Source organism: Mirounga leonina, unplaced genomic scaffold (genome assembly GCF_011800145.1).
Source record: "Mirounga leonina isolate KUSES-001 unplaced genomic scaffold, KU_Mleo_1.0 Mir_53, whole genome shotgun sequence".
In the NCBI taxonomy this organism is placed as follows: domain Eukaryota; kingdom Metazoa; phylum Chordata; class Mammalia; order Carnivora; family Phocidae; genus Mirounga; species Mirounga leonina.
In genome coordinates this window covers 5343498-5357758 of record NW_023270807.1, presented here as the reverse complement: position 1 = coordinate 5357758, position 14261 = coordinate 5343498, and the positions used below count along the sequence as shown (strand labels likewise).

Below are 14261 nucleotides of genomic sequence, written 5' to 3'. Positions count from 1 at the left end.
TTTCTTTCTTTCTTTCTTTCTTTCTTTCTTTCTTTCTTTCTTTCTTTCTTTCTTTCTTTCTTTCTTTGTTCTTTCTTTGTTCCTTTCTTCCTTCCTTTCTTTCTTTTTTTCTTTCCTTTCCTTTCCTTTCCTTTCTTCTTTAGAGAGAACGCAAGGTGTGGGGTGGAGGGGACAAAGGGAGGGAGGGGCAGAGGGAGAGGGAAAGAGAGTATCTCCAGCAGGCTCCCTGTGGAGCCTGATGTGGGGCTCAGTTTCACCACCCTGAGATCATGACCTGAGCCAAAATCAAGAGTCCGATGCTTAACCGACTGAGCACCCAGGCGCCCCTAATTGTTTACTGAAACTCATATCCTAAGTAGAACAAAATACATTTAAATAGTTAGAGGTTTTTTGCTTGTAGTTATGAATAATAGTTTACCAAATAATATTATAAAAGATTAGAATTATGATATTACTTAATCTCTAATAGTTGGCCTTGTATTTTTTTTAATTTTATAGGAATATTTTGATTCAAAAAGTATATAATGTTCTTCCCAAAGATAACTACCAAATCTGTTTCTTAATATTTGCAATATTAATCTACCTCCCTACTTATGTGACCATTCTGATTTTTAACAATTTTATACATATTAATAATTTTGTAATTTTCACACAAGAATTACTATAGCAATTGAGTCCCACAATAATGAACACAGATTCAAACTTCAGCTGATTAAGATTTCAATATCAAAACTACAGGAAGAGCTTTTCACACCAGGTTGCATCTAGCATGCTTAACTGTATTTGAAAGTGAATGAATAGCTTTGCGCAGTGGCAGTATCGTAGCCAATGAGGTTTATCCGAGGCGCGATTATTGCTAATTGAAAGTGAATGAATAAATACTAACTATAAGTCCAAATGGCACACCTTGTTCATATTCCTTGGGTTGTTATGTTAATTAGATTTTATAGGAACCTATATATCACATGATAATTGATCATGAATACATTCAGATGCCAGAAATGATACTGAAGCAGACTATGGGCTTTTAACACCCTTCCAAAGGCTAAGGTTGAAGCCAAATAGTAGATAACTGAGGTCAAAACTTTTTACTTTTTAAATCCTGAACATTTAGGTTTGATATGGAGCAAGTGTATTTTTGTCAGTATATTCCAAGCAAGATGAGAGAAAATGCCCCATGAAGCCTGGAGGTCTTTTATCCTTTTTTTTTTTTCTTTCTTTCTATTGAAATGGCCACCATATTCAAGCATTGTCTTCCTGTGACATTTGAAGTCATTTAGGAGTTATCAGATACACCCCAGCCAAACTGTTTTCCAGTCTCCTGGGGCCTGAAAACACTGTGATTTTCCTTATCAATTATAAGACTATTGGAAAACACTAGTTGGGAAGACCTTCTAAAATGTATCTTTTAGAGATGGATTATTCTAGTTTGTAAATGCTAACTGATGTAACTTCTGTATGAACTAAGCAGATCTTTGCTGGTGGGATGCATTTTGCAAATCCAAAAGAACCATTTTCCAAAGGCCTAGGCTCAAAGGAAAGATAAAAAGGAATTTATATCTGACAGCAATCTTTGTCTCTTTTAATACCATTTTATTGAATTCTTCATAAGGTGAAAACTACTCAGTGAGTCTAAAGATATACAAATTAGGCCTGGAGAATCAAGCACATTTGATGTTACAGCAGAGAGGCAGTAAAACTTTATATAATGCAGTGTGCTTTATTTTTATACAACCTAATTCACAGTATCACAAGGCCCTTTACAGAAAGAATCAGTTGCAAGCTTAAAAGAAAAAGGAAACTTTTTAAGTGAGATTTAAGGGTAGAATACACTCTAATTTTGTACTACAGTGCAACTGAGTCAGAGTCACTGCACCTTAAACATGCTGCCATGAAAATTAGATTTAAGGTTTCCGCCCTGAGCCCTGTAATGTCAGCCTGCCAAAGGGGGCTATTGTATGACAGAGGAACAGTGCCCTGTTCCCATGCAGCTCACCAGTTGTCGAATACAAAAGGCACTGTCTCTGCTACAGCCCCCTCAGTCACCTGGGATTTGGACAAATCCCACCCAAAGTCCATGCCCTCTTCTCAGTTATCAACCCAGGCTTTCCAAAGTTAGAGACCAACATCTTAGTCATTGTCTCCCTCGGACCTTCTGATTTTATTCCAGTCCTTCTATCATTGAGTGTTGTGTGTGCATATATATGTTTGTGTGTGAATTTTTTTTTCTTGGCTAAACATTTGAGACACGGGGTATCTGGGTGGCTCAGTAGGTTAAGCGTCTGCCTTTGGCTCAGGTCATGATCCCAGAGTCCTGGGATCGAGCCTTTGCTCAGTAGGGAGCCTGCTTCTCCCTCTCCTCCCCACTCATGCTCTCTGTCACTATCTCTGTCTCTGTCTCTCTCAGATAAGTAAATAAAATCTTAGAACATTTGATATACTTACTGATTTTTCAAGGAATTTGTTTAACTTCTTTAAACTAAGCCTATACCTTTAAAATTTTCCTAAAACATTATTACTTGGACCTTAAATTTTTGTGAAATAGACCATACATACAAAAGAAGGCATATAATGTTTAGGTACAGCTTAAATAGTGAGTTTTAATAAAGTGAAGACCCATTACTCATCACTAAGTTTAAGAAATCAAACATTACCAGTACTTTTGGCATCTTTACAATGTTGGGTCTTCCTATCCGTGAATGTGATGTGTGTCTCCATTTATTTTGGTCTTCTTTACTGTCGTTCAATAAAATTTTATAATTTTCTCTACATCTTGCTTCTCTTTTGTTTGTTTATTCCTAGTTGTAACATATTTTTGTTGCTAATATATATAGGATCTTTTATTTAATATAGTCTGCCCATTTATTACAAAATGTGTAGAAATGCAGCTGACTTTGGATTTTGAGCTTGGATCTGGCAACCTTGCTAAACCCTTATTTATCATAATTATTTATAGATTCTTCGGGGGTTTTTTACAGGATAAAAATGTCATTTGGTTTTTGTTTTTATTTTCCCTTTCCTTCTTTTACTCTGATTATAGGCAATCAGAATGATATTGAACAGAAAGTGCAGTGGTGGTCGTCTTTCTCATATTTGTTTTTAAATTTTATTTTTTGTTTGTTTTTAAATTTTAAAGAAAATGTATTTTACCATTAAAAAGCACATTTGCTAACAGGGTTTTGATATGTACCCTTTTTTTTTTTAAAGATTTTATTTATTTATTTGACAGAGAAAGGCACAGCAAGAGAGGGAACACAAGCAGGGGGAGTGGGAGAGGGAGAAGCAGGCTTCCCGTGGAACAGGGAGCCCAACATGGGGCTCGATCCCAGGACCCTGAGATCACGACCTGAGCCGAAGGCAGACACTTAACAACTGAGCCACCCAGGTGCTCCTGATATGTACCCTTTATCAGGTTAAGGAAATTGCTATGTATTTCTGGTTTGTTAAGAGTTCTAAATTTTTTTTTTTAAAGATTTATTTATTTGAGAGAGCAAGAATCAGAGAGAGAGAGTACATGACGAGGGGAGGGTTAGAGGAAGAAGCAGGCTCCCTGCTGAGCAGGGAGCCCGATGCGGGACTCGATCCAGGGACTCCAGGGTTACGACCTGAGCCGAAGGCAGTCACTTAACCAACTGAGCCACCCAGGCGCCCCTAAATTTTTTTGAATAGTGGTTGAATTTTATTAAATGCTTTCTCTGAAAATATTGAGATGACCATATGGTTTTTCTCACTTAACGTTAATGAAGTGAATTATATTGTAAGATTTTCTAACATTAGACATACCCGGAATTCCTGGAATAAACCTAATTTGGTCATGATGAATTACCTTTTCATACGTCATTGGATTTGTTTTGCCAGATATTATTTAGTTTTGCATTTGCATTCACAAGTGAGGTCAACTAGAATTTTCTTGTGCTTCTCTTGTCTGATTTTGTTATCAAGTTTTATCAGTCTCATAAAATGTGTTATGGAGTTTTGCTTTTTTTCCCCCCCTAAAATTTTTTTTATATTAAATTTGTCTATTTCTTTTTCTTTTCTTTTTTTTTAAGATTTTATTTATTCATTTGAGAGTGACAGACAGAGAGCATGAACAGGGGAGAGAGGCAGAGGCAGAGGGAGAAGCAGACTCCCTGCTGAGCTGGGAGCCTGACATGGGGCTTGATCCTGGGATCACGACCTGAACTGAAGGCAGAAGCTTAACCATCTGAGCCACCCAGGCGCCCCTAAATTTGTCTGTTTCTTGAATGTCTGGCAGAACTTTCCTGTTAAACCTTCAGGTCCTTGTGGGAAGATTATTGGCTATTAATGAATTATCTTAATGTTTATGGAGCCACTCTTTTATTTCTTATTAAGTGTTAGTAATTCATATTTTTCTAGAAATGTATCCATTTCAACTAGGTTTTCAAATTGATTGACTCAAAGTTATTCATAATTTCTTAATATTTTTAATCTCTGTATTTTTTGTAATTATGTTCTTTTTCTCATGGCTAGTATTATTTACTCATCCCTTTTTACTGTTATTCCTGGTCCATCTTGTTACAGTTTTATCAATTAACATTTTTGAAGAACCAACTTTGTGGTGTTTCTGATTCTCTATATTATATCATTGTTTTCTGTTTCAGTGTTTTCTGTTCTTATCCTTACTTCTTCTTTCTTTTTTCTATTGCTTTTGCTTTTCTAACAACTTTAACAATAATAACAAATTGATTGAATATCTAATTCAGTAATTTTCATTCTTTTTTTTGAGACAGAGAGAGAGAGAGAGCATGCACCAACAGGGAGGGGCAGAGGGAGACAGAATCTTAAGCATGCTCCATGCCCAGCATGGCGCCTGACACGGGGATCAGTTTCACAACCCTGCGATCATGACCTGAGCCTAAATCAAGAGTTGGAAATTTAACCGACTGAGTCACCCAGGCACCCCAATTTTCAGTCTTTCTTATTTTTTAACATAAGTATTTTAAACTATAGATTTCCCACCATGGTCTACATTATCTATATCCTACAAGTTTTTAAAGTTTTTGTCTAGTAAGTCTAGTACCTTCTTTGTGGCTTCTTCTTGGACAGTTCCTATTAATTTCTTTCTTTCCTGTGAATGGGCCATACTTTCCCATTTTTTGGCATGTCTTGTAATTTTTTTCCTGAAAATTGAACATTCTGAATATTACAATAATGTAACAACTCTGAAAACCTTATTCTCCCCCCTTCCCAGGGTCTGTTGTTGCTGCTTGTTATCGGTTGCTGTTATTTGCTGGTCAATGACTTTTTTAAATTACTTTTAAAAAAATTGTATTTTTTGCTATATGCACCATCAAAGTCTGTGTTCTATTTGCTTAATGGTCATCTAGTGTCTTGACAGTCTCCTTAAATACTTGGAGTCTAAAAAAGAGGAAGAAACCTCTCCCAGATTGGTTCTGTGCTGAGGAACTGCTTCAACACTTAACCAAGCTGTCTACAACTCTGCCTTAGCCTTGACTTCCTGCTTGCACAGAGTCTGCGGCCTGCCAGGGGTGAAAGCTTAAGGGCTTCGCAGGCCTTTCTGAGCTTGCACCCGGCCCTTGAATGCCTGTGGACTTCTCTGTTCCCCTGTACATGCAGGAGCTTTTAAATCCCCCACGTGTCTCCTTTTCCAACGCTTCTTTCTCAGGCTTCTCAGTCTATCATTTGTCCCAACTGTTGTCCCTTGCCCCAGGCTGCTCAGCCAGTAACTGTTTTGGTAAACAGCCACTCAGGAAGCCAGCTGAGCCCTGGGAATGTTACCCGTTGGACAAAAGAAAGGTAACCTGCACCAGTCCTTAAGGACACCACCAAAGAGATTGAAACCCACCACCACAATTCTTTGGAAATAAGGTCCCTATTGCTCCCCCTGGCACTGGAGACCTGCACCAGGAGTGCGGGCTGCTCTCTTCACGATCACTGCCACAAGGTGTGAGGTGCAAGGGACAGCAAGTGGGCGGGTTCAATGTCACAGCACTCTCTTCCTGCAAGCAGCTGCTCTTCTTCACCTAGCCTTCCTCTGGTTGTTCTGAGTTCTTGACTAGATTCCAGAGTCCTGCAAAGGTTGCTTCTGGCAGTTTCTGCCAGCTCATGAGTTGATCTTGTAAAGCACTGGAGGCCTGGAGTTTTCTTACACCACCATTTTCAGTGACATCACCCCACGAGTTTTCGTAAGTGGTGTTTTCACTATTGTTCATATCTAAGTATGTTCTCATTTCCATTACTGATTTCTTCTGTGACCCATGCGTTATTCAAAAATATATTGAGCTTATAGACATATGGTTTCTTTAAAGTTATTTTTAAGGTGTGTGTTTGTGTGTGAATTTTTCATTTAACTGACTTGTCAGAGAATATGATCTATGTGATCATGAGCCTTTAAAATTTGTAAACAAATGTAGTCTTTTTTTCTTTTATTTTTTAATCTCTTTTATTTTTCATTTATTTACATAAATGTCTTTTGTGTGCTGAGAAGAACATGCATGTTCCAGTTATTGGGAATACTACTGTCTTTATGTCCAGGTTATTTTAATTGTATTGCTGAAATCGTCTGTATCTTTTCTGACTTTTTATCTGATCAATCTATCAAATGCTGAAAGAAACATGTTAAAATCTTCCAATAATAATGGAAGTTTCTTGTAAGTTTGTCACTTTTTGCTTCATGTATTTTAAAGCTAAGTTACTAGATGCATACACATTTAGAATTGTTACATATTTCTGGTGAAATGAAACATTTATCAGGGTGTAATTATTCTCTTTAGTAATGTTTTTCACTTAAATGTTTCCTTTGTCTGATACTATTTTAACTTTTGCATATATACCTGATATATCTTTTTCCATACCTTTAATTTCAGGCTTCCTTTGTCCTGATGTTTTGTATTTCTTGTAAATCATTGGAATTTTTTTCTTGAGTTTGGCTGTCTTATCTTTCATACTACAGAATTTAGTCCATGTGATTATGATTCCTAATACAGTCTACCCTTGAACAACATGGGTTTGAACTACACGTGTATTTTTTGGAACTTATACATGGATTTTTTTTTTATAAATACAGTATAGTACTCTCAATGTATTTCCTCTTCTTTATGATTTTCTTAATAACATTTTCTTTTCTCTAGCTTAATTTATTGTAAGAATACAGTATATAATACATAGAACACACAAAATATGTGTTAACTGACTGTTATCTGTAAGGCTTCTGGTCAATAGTAGGCTATTAGTAATTAAGTTTTTAGGGAATCAAAAGTTATATGCGGATTTTCGAATGCATGAAGGTGAGGGGTTAGTGCCCCTAATCTCCACATTATTTAAGGATCAACTGTATTTTCAGTCTGTTTCTACTATATCATATTTTGCTTTCTATTTATCCCAATTTTTCTTTAATTTCTAATTTTACAAGAAAAATAAATTTCTTCTTTTATCCGTGGTGCCTGGGTGGCTCAGTTGGTTAAGCGTTGGACTCTTGATTTTTTTTTTTTAAAGATTTTATTTATTTATTTGAGAGAGAGAGAAAGAGAGAGAGAGAGCACATGAGAGGGGGGAGGGTCAGAGGGAGAAGCAGACTCCCTGCCGAGCAGGGAGCCCGATATGGGACTCGATCCAGGGACTCCAGGATCATGACCTGAGCTGAAGGCAGTTGCTTAACCAACTGAGCCACCCAGGCGCCCTGGACTCTTGATTTTGGCTCAGGTCATGGTCTCAGGGTCATGCGATGAAGCCCCACATCAGGCTCCATGCTCAGCAGGGAGTCTGCTGGAGATTCTCTCTCTCTCCCACCCCCTGCACGTGCTCTATCCCTCTCTCAAATACATAATCTTTTTTAAAAAGTCTTCTTTTATCCTTTCTTGCCTTTTATGTTGATTTTTTGTTACTGTTATTTTTTCTTCATTTTGGTTTTTTCCTGCTTCTACTAGTTTGGAAGTTACATATTCTGTTTCCATTTTAGTGGTTATACTAGATTTTAGAAAATAAATCTATGTTTGTACCTCTATTTAGATTCTATAAGGACCTTAGAAGACATTTATCTCCCATCATCCCTTATCTGACCACGTTTTTCCCCAGAATTTTGTGTATACCTTGATTTTTTTAACCCCACAAATGTGACATATTATTATTGTTTTACCTAGTCTATATGTGTTTAGCATTATCCACAAATATTTCATATTCTTAACTCACTATTCTTTCTTGCATCTCAAATCTTCCTTCTGGGATCATTTTCCTTCTTTTTGAAATATGTCATTAAAAATTTAAGTAAGAACCTGTTTGTAATTAATTCTTGTCATTTTTCCTTTGTCTGAAAATTCTTCATTTTGAAGTTCTGAAAAATTCTACCTTTATTTCACCCTTATTCTTGAAAATATTTTAATTTGGTATATTTATACAATTGTTTTCTTTTTATTTTTATCAAAGTAATGCATGTATGTGGATTAAAAAGTCAAATAGTACTAAAAAGCATATATAACACATGCAGCTGTTCCCACACTCACCCATGCTTATTCAGTACAGACTCCATCTCTAAAAGTAATGACTCCAGCTTTTCCCTGAGGCATTTACACATACCTGTGATTTTTTATGTGATGCATAATTCTTTTGATTAATCAGTTGTAGTCATTTTCGACTAACTTCCTATTATGATTATAGATGAAAGTTTGGCTCCCTTCTACTGCCATCTCCTATGCTTTCTCCCCCCATCCTCCCAATGTAGTTGTATTACAGTTTGTAGTTAAAGCATATTTTACTGTTGTCATGCAAATATTATTCACACTAGAGCATATATAATATGGTTGTTTCCCTTATTTTTTTTTCCTAAGGTTAGTTTTTAGTAGCTACTGATGATTTCTTTCACATGACCTAATAGCCTCTAGATAAAATTTTCTTTGAGCACCCTATCAATTCCATTTTTGTCCCTTATAGACATCCTTCCTGGAGACCTGTAGTCTCCTCTGATTGCTCTCTCAGCCTTATACACAGCTATTATTCCAGGGCTCTCCCCTTGCAGTTATCCTTGGAATTCTCTCTGCCTTTCTCTTGAGTTGGATTCTCTATTTCTTTGATTTCCTGTCTTCCATTTCTTGTTCACTCCCTTGCTTTAGTACTCCAGAAGTTGTGTCAGATTGCAAAGTACCCAGTGGACACATACTCCAGAAGTTGTGTCAGATTGCAAAGTACCCAGTGGACACGGGTGTGGTAATGAGAGCCTGCAGTGTTCCTGCCTTTTGAGTTACACTGCTCCCATCACTCAGATTGGTTGCCCTCTGTGATTAGGGCACAGTGGTCATCTCCCTTCCCCTTCATCCTGGAGATTCCCCTTGATTCTCTTCTTTGATGGATCTTCTGTTCTCTGTATTCCATAATCTGGGAGAAACACTTATTTTGGTAGAGGATACCTTTCAGTAGTTTTCTGAAAAAGATGGATGGGAAGCAAACTTTCTGAGACCTTGCATGTCTGTTCTACCCTCACACTTGCTTGATAATGTGGCTACATATAGAATTCTTGGTTGGAAATTATTTTCCTTCAGAAAAATTTTTTTTAAAGATTTTTTATTTATTTATTTGACAGAGAGAGAGAGAACCCACAAGCAGAGGGAGCAACAGAAGGAGAGAGAGAAGCAGGCTCCCTGCTAAGCAGAGAGCCTGATGCAGGGCTCAATCCCAGGACCCTGGGATCATGACCTGAGCTGAAGGCAGATGCTTAACTGACTGAGCCACCCAGGCATGCCTCTTTCCTTCAGAGATTTAAAGGCATTTTCCTATTGCTTTCTGGCTTCAGTGTTCTTGAGAAATTTGAAGCTGTTCTGATACCTGATGCTCCTGCTACCTGTATGAGATCTGGTTTTTTGTTTGTTTTTCTCTCTCTGGAAGTTTCTAAGCCTTTCTCTATCTCCAATGTTCCAAAGTTTCAGGGATGTGCTTAGGCTAGCTCATTTTGATCATTGTTCTTAGCCCTTTAAATATGAAATCCTACATACTTGATTTTCTCCTGTCCATTTTTTTGATGTCTCTTTCTGAAACTTCTGTTATTTGAATTGGCCTTCCTGGAGTGGTCTTCCAATTTTCTTACCTTTTTCTCTCCCTTTTTTAGTTTGTTTTTGGTTTTGTCTTTCAGCTATATATTCTGAGATATTTCCACATATTTTCTGACTTTTATTTTGATTTTTTAAATTTCTGCTATCCTGTTCTTAATTTTCAAGAGCTCAGTTTTGTTCTTAAATAATTATCTTAAGGTTTTTTTTAGAGTTTCCATTTCCTCCAAATTGTTTTTTCCCCCCTGTTTGTATTTGCCTCTCTCTTCTGTTTTAGAGGGTTTTCTCATACGTTTTTTTAAATCTCTACTCTGAGCCATCTCCCCATCTCCTCCCTCTCCCAAGACTAGTTAAGTCAGACACTCTTGGGAGTGGAACCCAGCCAGGTACCACTATTTTTTCAAAGCTTCCAAGATGATGCCAGTAAGCAGCCAATTTTGAGAACCATTGGTAAGCCATTTGTTATGGAATCCCAGGTGCCAGTATTTTAGGACTTTCCCCCGTATGCTAGTCAGATTCCTCAGAGAAGAAACATCTGCCTAGAGAGTGAAGGCCTAGCTGACATTGTTCTAGTTGCCGAGTAGGGAAAGAAGGTTGGGTATTTCAGCATAACTCAGTCAATAAGTATGGTCACTTAATCACCTACTTTCAGTAAAATGCCCAGGTGTTCAACTTCATAGGCCAACCTCTAGTCCAAAGATGATTTTATCCTCTGAAAGATAAACCACCGATTTTTTTGCTAGGAGAAGGGCTTACCAATTGACGTGGAATGGTGAGGGGTCTAGACACTTACCTGTTTAATAGTTAATAGCTTTCACCCCATTTTCACCCGTCCTTTACCCCTAGTTCCAGAAATATCAAGGACTGCAGGTTTCTGAGACTTTTCAGGATTCTGTAATATAACATAGACTGATAGTTATCTTCCCCCACTACTAACCAGGAATCAACTGAGAACTGGCCTGCTAAGCCTCCACAATTTTGTTATTATCTTTTCTCCTTTTCTTCCTGTCCTTTGGCTTTGACTTCTTAAAAAATCTTTTTATTGAAGGTTTAAGGGATTTCAGGATTGAACTTTTGGTCAATGCTTACTTTCTCCATAATGCTTTGATATTATTACACTCTCTTCCATTGTTGCTGTGCAGAAGTCAGATGTTAGTCTCATGGTCTAATAAGCCTATGCACATAATCTCTATCTCTCATTTTTTTTCTGGCTGCTTTTCAGATCTACATTTTAGTTTTAATGTTCTTCAGTTTCACTAGTGTTTAGGTATGGATTTCTCTTTATCCAGCTTGGGGTTCTTTGGGATTTCTTTATCTGAGTATTAATATTTTTCAGTACAAAATGCTCATCTAATACCTCATTGAATATTATCTCTCTCTCATTCTTTATATTCTTCCTAGAATGTTGATTAGACTAGATGTATATTAGGCTTCCTAACTCTGTCCTTCATATTTCTTAATCTTTCCTTTTATATTTTTCTATTTCTTTTTGTCGCTATACAGCATTCTGTGTAATCCCTTTAGCTCTACCTTATATTTTATTTTCTCCAACCGTCTTTGATTTTCTGGTTAACTTATTCATTAGATATCAACTTAAATTACATATTTTAAAATTTCTCTAAGTACTGAGTGATTTTCCTTAAATATGCTTTGTCAACTTTGATAGTCTTGTGTTGCATTATCATACTCTGTCACCCCTTTAAATATATTGAGCATGTTCATTTATATTCTGTAGCTGATAATTCTAGTATCTATAGTTTATGCCAGTCTGATTATGGTGTTTGTTATTTCTGTTGACTCTTACTCATTGAGGCTTCTTTCCACATGTTTTTAGTGATTGTTTTATTGTTTGTTCATATTCCTTGGAATTTTTATATGGGAATTATTTGAGACCTGCGTGTAAATATGCTCCTCCATGGATGACTTGGTTGGCTTCTCTCTGGCACCTAAGGGCAGACTAACAATCAAAGATTATTTGGTTAAAACTTAATTTTTAATTTCAGGTTCTTTATGCTAGAGAGTGAAGGCCTGAGTATAGATTCTGGCCTGAAACCTGAATGAGAGTGAATTTGTGCTTAGGAATTTTCAAGGGAATTCTTTTGGTTTGGTTTTTTTGTTTGTTTGTTTGTTTTTTTCTTTTCATATATATGAAAAAGAGTCAAGTTCCAGTTAAACATGGCTGTCTTCTTTTGCAAGACAGATTTCTTTCTTTTATTCTTCCTTTTCTCTTCTTTTCTTTTTTTAAGATAAAACCACTAAAAGTGTCATCCTTTGTGAGTCAGGGCTTTTTTCGGCGGTCTTTGGACATCTCACCCTGTTCAGACCCCAGGCTTTGTCACCTTCCCCCTGCACACATGTGGCCTGTTAAAATCCAAACTGCTACCAAAGATTAGCAAAAAAACTTCAAGGTAGGGTGGCCATATATCTCTGTATGCCTGGAAAAGTATGAGTTTACTACAACTTAATTACTCATACTCAAAAATGTCCTGGTTTGCACAATAAATTATATGGCCACCCTACTACAGGGCAAACACCAGCTCTAAGACTTGCTCATTCCTGTCAAAGGTCCTTTTTTAAAGATTCTTGCCTCCAGTTATTTCCTGTACTTTACTGCCAACTTTACCATACATTTAAAACAGTTTTAAAAATATGTTTTAGCCATTATTTTTAGATATTCTTCTTTTTTTTTTTAAGATTTTATTTATTTAGTTATTTGACAGAGACACAGTGAGAGAGGGAACACAAGCAGGGGGAGTGGGAGAGGGAGAAGCAGGCTTTCCTGCGGAGCAGGGAGCCCGATGCGGGGCTCAATCTCAGGACCCTGGGATCATGACCTGAGCCGAAAGCAGACGCTTAACGACTGAGCCACCCAGGCACTCCCTTAGATATTCTTCTTGAGGATGGGTTTCTCTGCACATTTAGTCAGCTCTGTTGCTGGAAATGGAAGCCTTGCTTATATCTTTTAAAAGTTCTTTTCAAGAAGGAATCTAAAGATTTCTTTCTTAGGAAGAACTTCCTATGTTTCTTCCTTAAACCTCCCTATTGATTATGTAACATTTCACAGATTATAAAAGTTACTAATTCTATCAATGAAAAAAATAATATGTAGAAAATTAATGTTTTAGGTAAGCATAACTATTAAAAAAAAAGAAAGGAACATCTTAACAATTAGCATTCTCAAAGATTGTAACTGGAAATTCCCAGGAGAGTCCAGAATTCTTAAAGTGAGAGGTAAATCCAAAAGAAGTGTGTGTGTGTGTGTGTGTACATGTGTGTGTTCTCAGTCTTTATGAATCCAAAAATGAAATACACAGTAAACTGAGAAACAAAAATCCAAAGTAGAGGGTAAATCTTGTTCCTCATCTTTAGATGGTAGGATTGCTTTGGCCTCAGCTGTAGCAGTCATATACTCTTATGGTTTCTGATATTCTTAAAAGGTGCCATAATAAATGATGTCTGTCTGTCCCTTAACCCCTAAATAGAGAAGATGATTTCATTCTGTTATGAGTAATTGTTTCCAATGGAAATACTAGTCCTAGCCCCAAAGTAGCTTCCGTGCTGTGCCTGACATGGTTTCTTCTGAGAAGAATATATTAGGCAGCAGCATATAGTTATGTACTAAAATGCATCTTCTACAAAGAAGTAAGAAATCATTATGTAAAGTGTTTACTTTTCATTTCTCTACTATCAAAACTTAGAACAAGTTCAACCAAAAATTTATGTACTTTCTGAACCAAACAAGATGGTTATAAAGAAATACATAGTAGGTTCAAGTAAGTGAACCTGATGAAATATTAGAGACCTCATCCATCAACTCAAGAAAGTAGTTTAGATAAGCCCGACTTTGCTCAGGAAACTTATCTCTGTGCCTTGGAAAGCAGCCCTAGTACAAGGCAGGCTGGGAGGGTAGGTGTCATGAGTAGGATAATGCACTTAAAGGAAATTATGACACACAGTATATTCAGATGGCAGTCATTGTAATTCTAATTATCCAGTCCATTCAAGGTGCTGGATAGCTTTTTATGATTATAACCACTCCAAGAAGGACAGATATAAGGTAATAAGCATACAGAGCTATTGAGTACCCAGACTGCATAGGCTAAGTAAAATGAATGATATTAGAATACATCAGCTTGTCTCCAATTTTCTTTGTACACAATTGCAATAAAATTTGATGTACATTGCAGAGTGTTAGAAGGTTTCTTAGTGGTTAATGATTTACATAATGATTTCCCTTTTATGAGA

At 36.7% G+C, this 14261-nt stretch overlaps 1 protein-coding gene and 1 pseudogene across 3 annotated transcripts in view; both read left to right on the top strand.

The window, feature by feature from the left end:
- The window catches only part of BTBD9 (BTB domain containing 9), a 427542-nt gene that overhangs the window by 231284 nt on the left and 181997 nt on the right, over window positions 1-14261 (top strand). The window lies entirely within an intron of this gene.
- On the top strand, window positions 800-954 carry LOC118001742 (annotated as a pseudogene).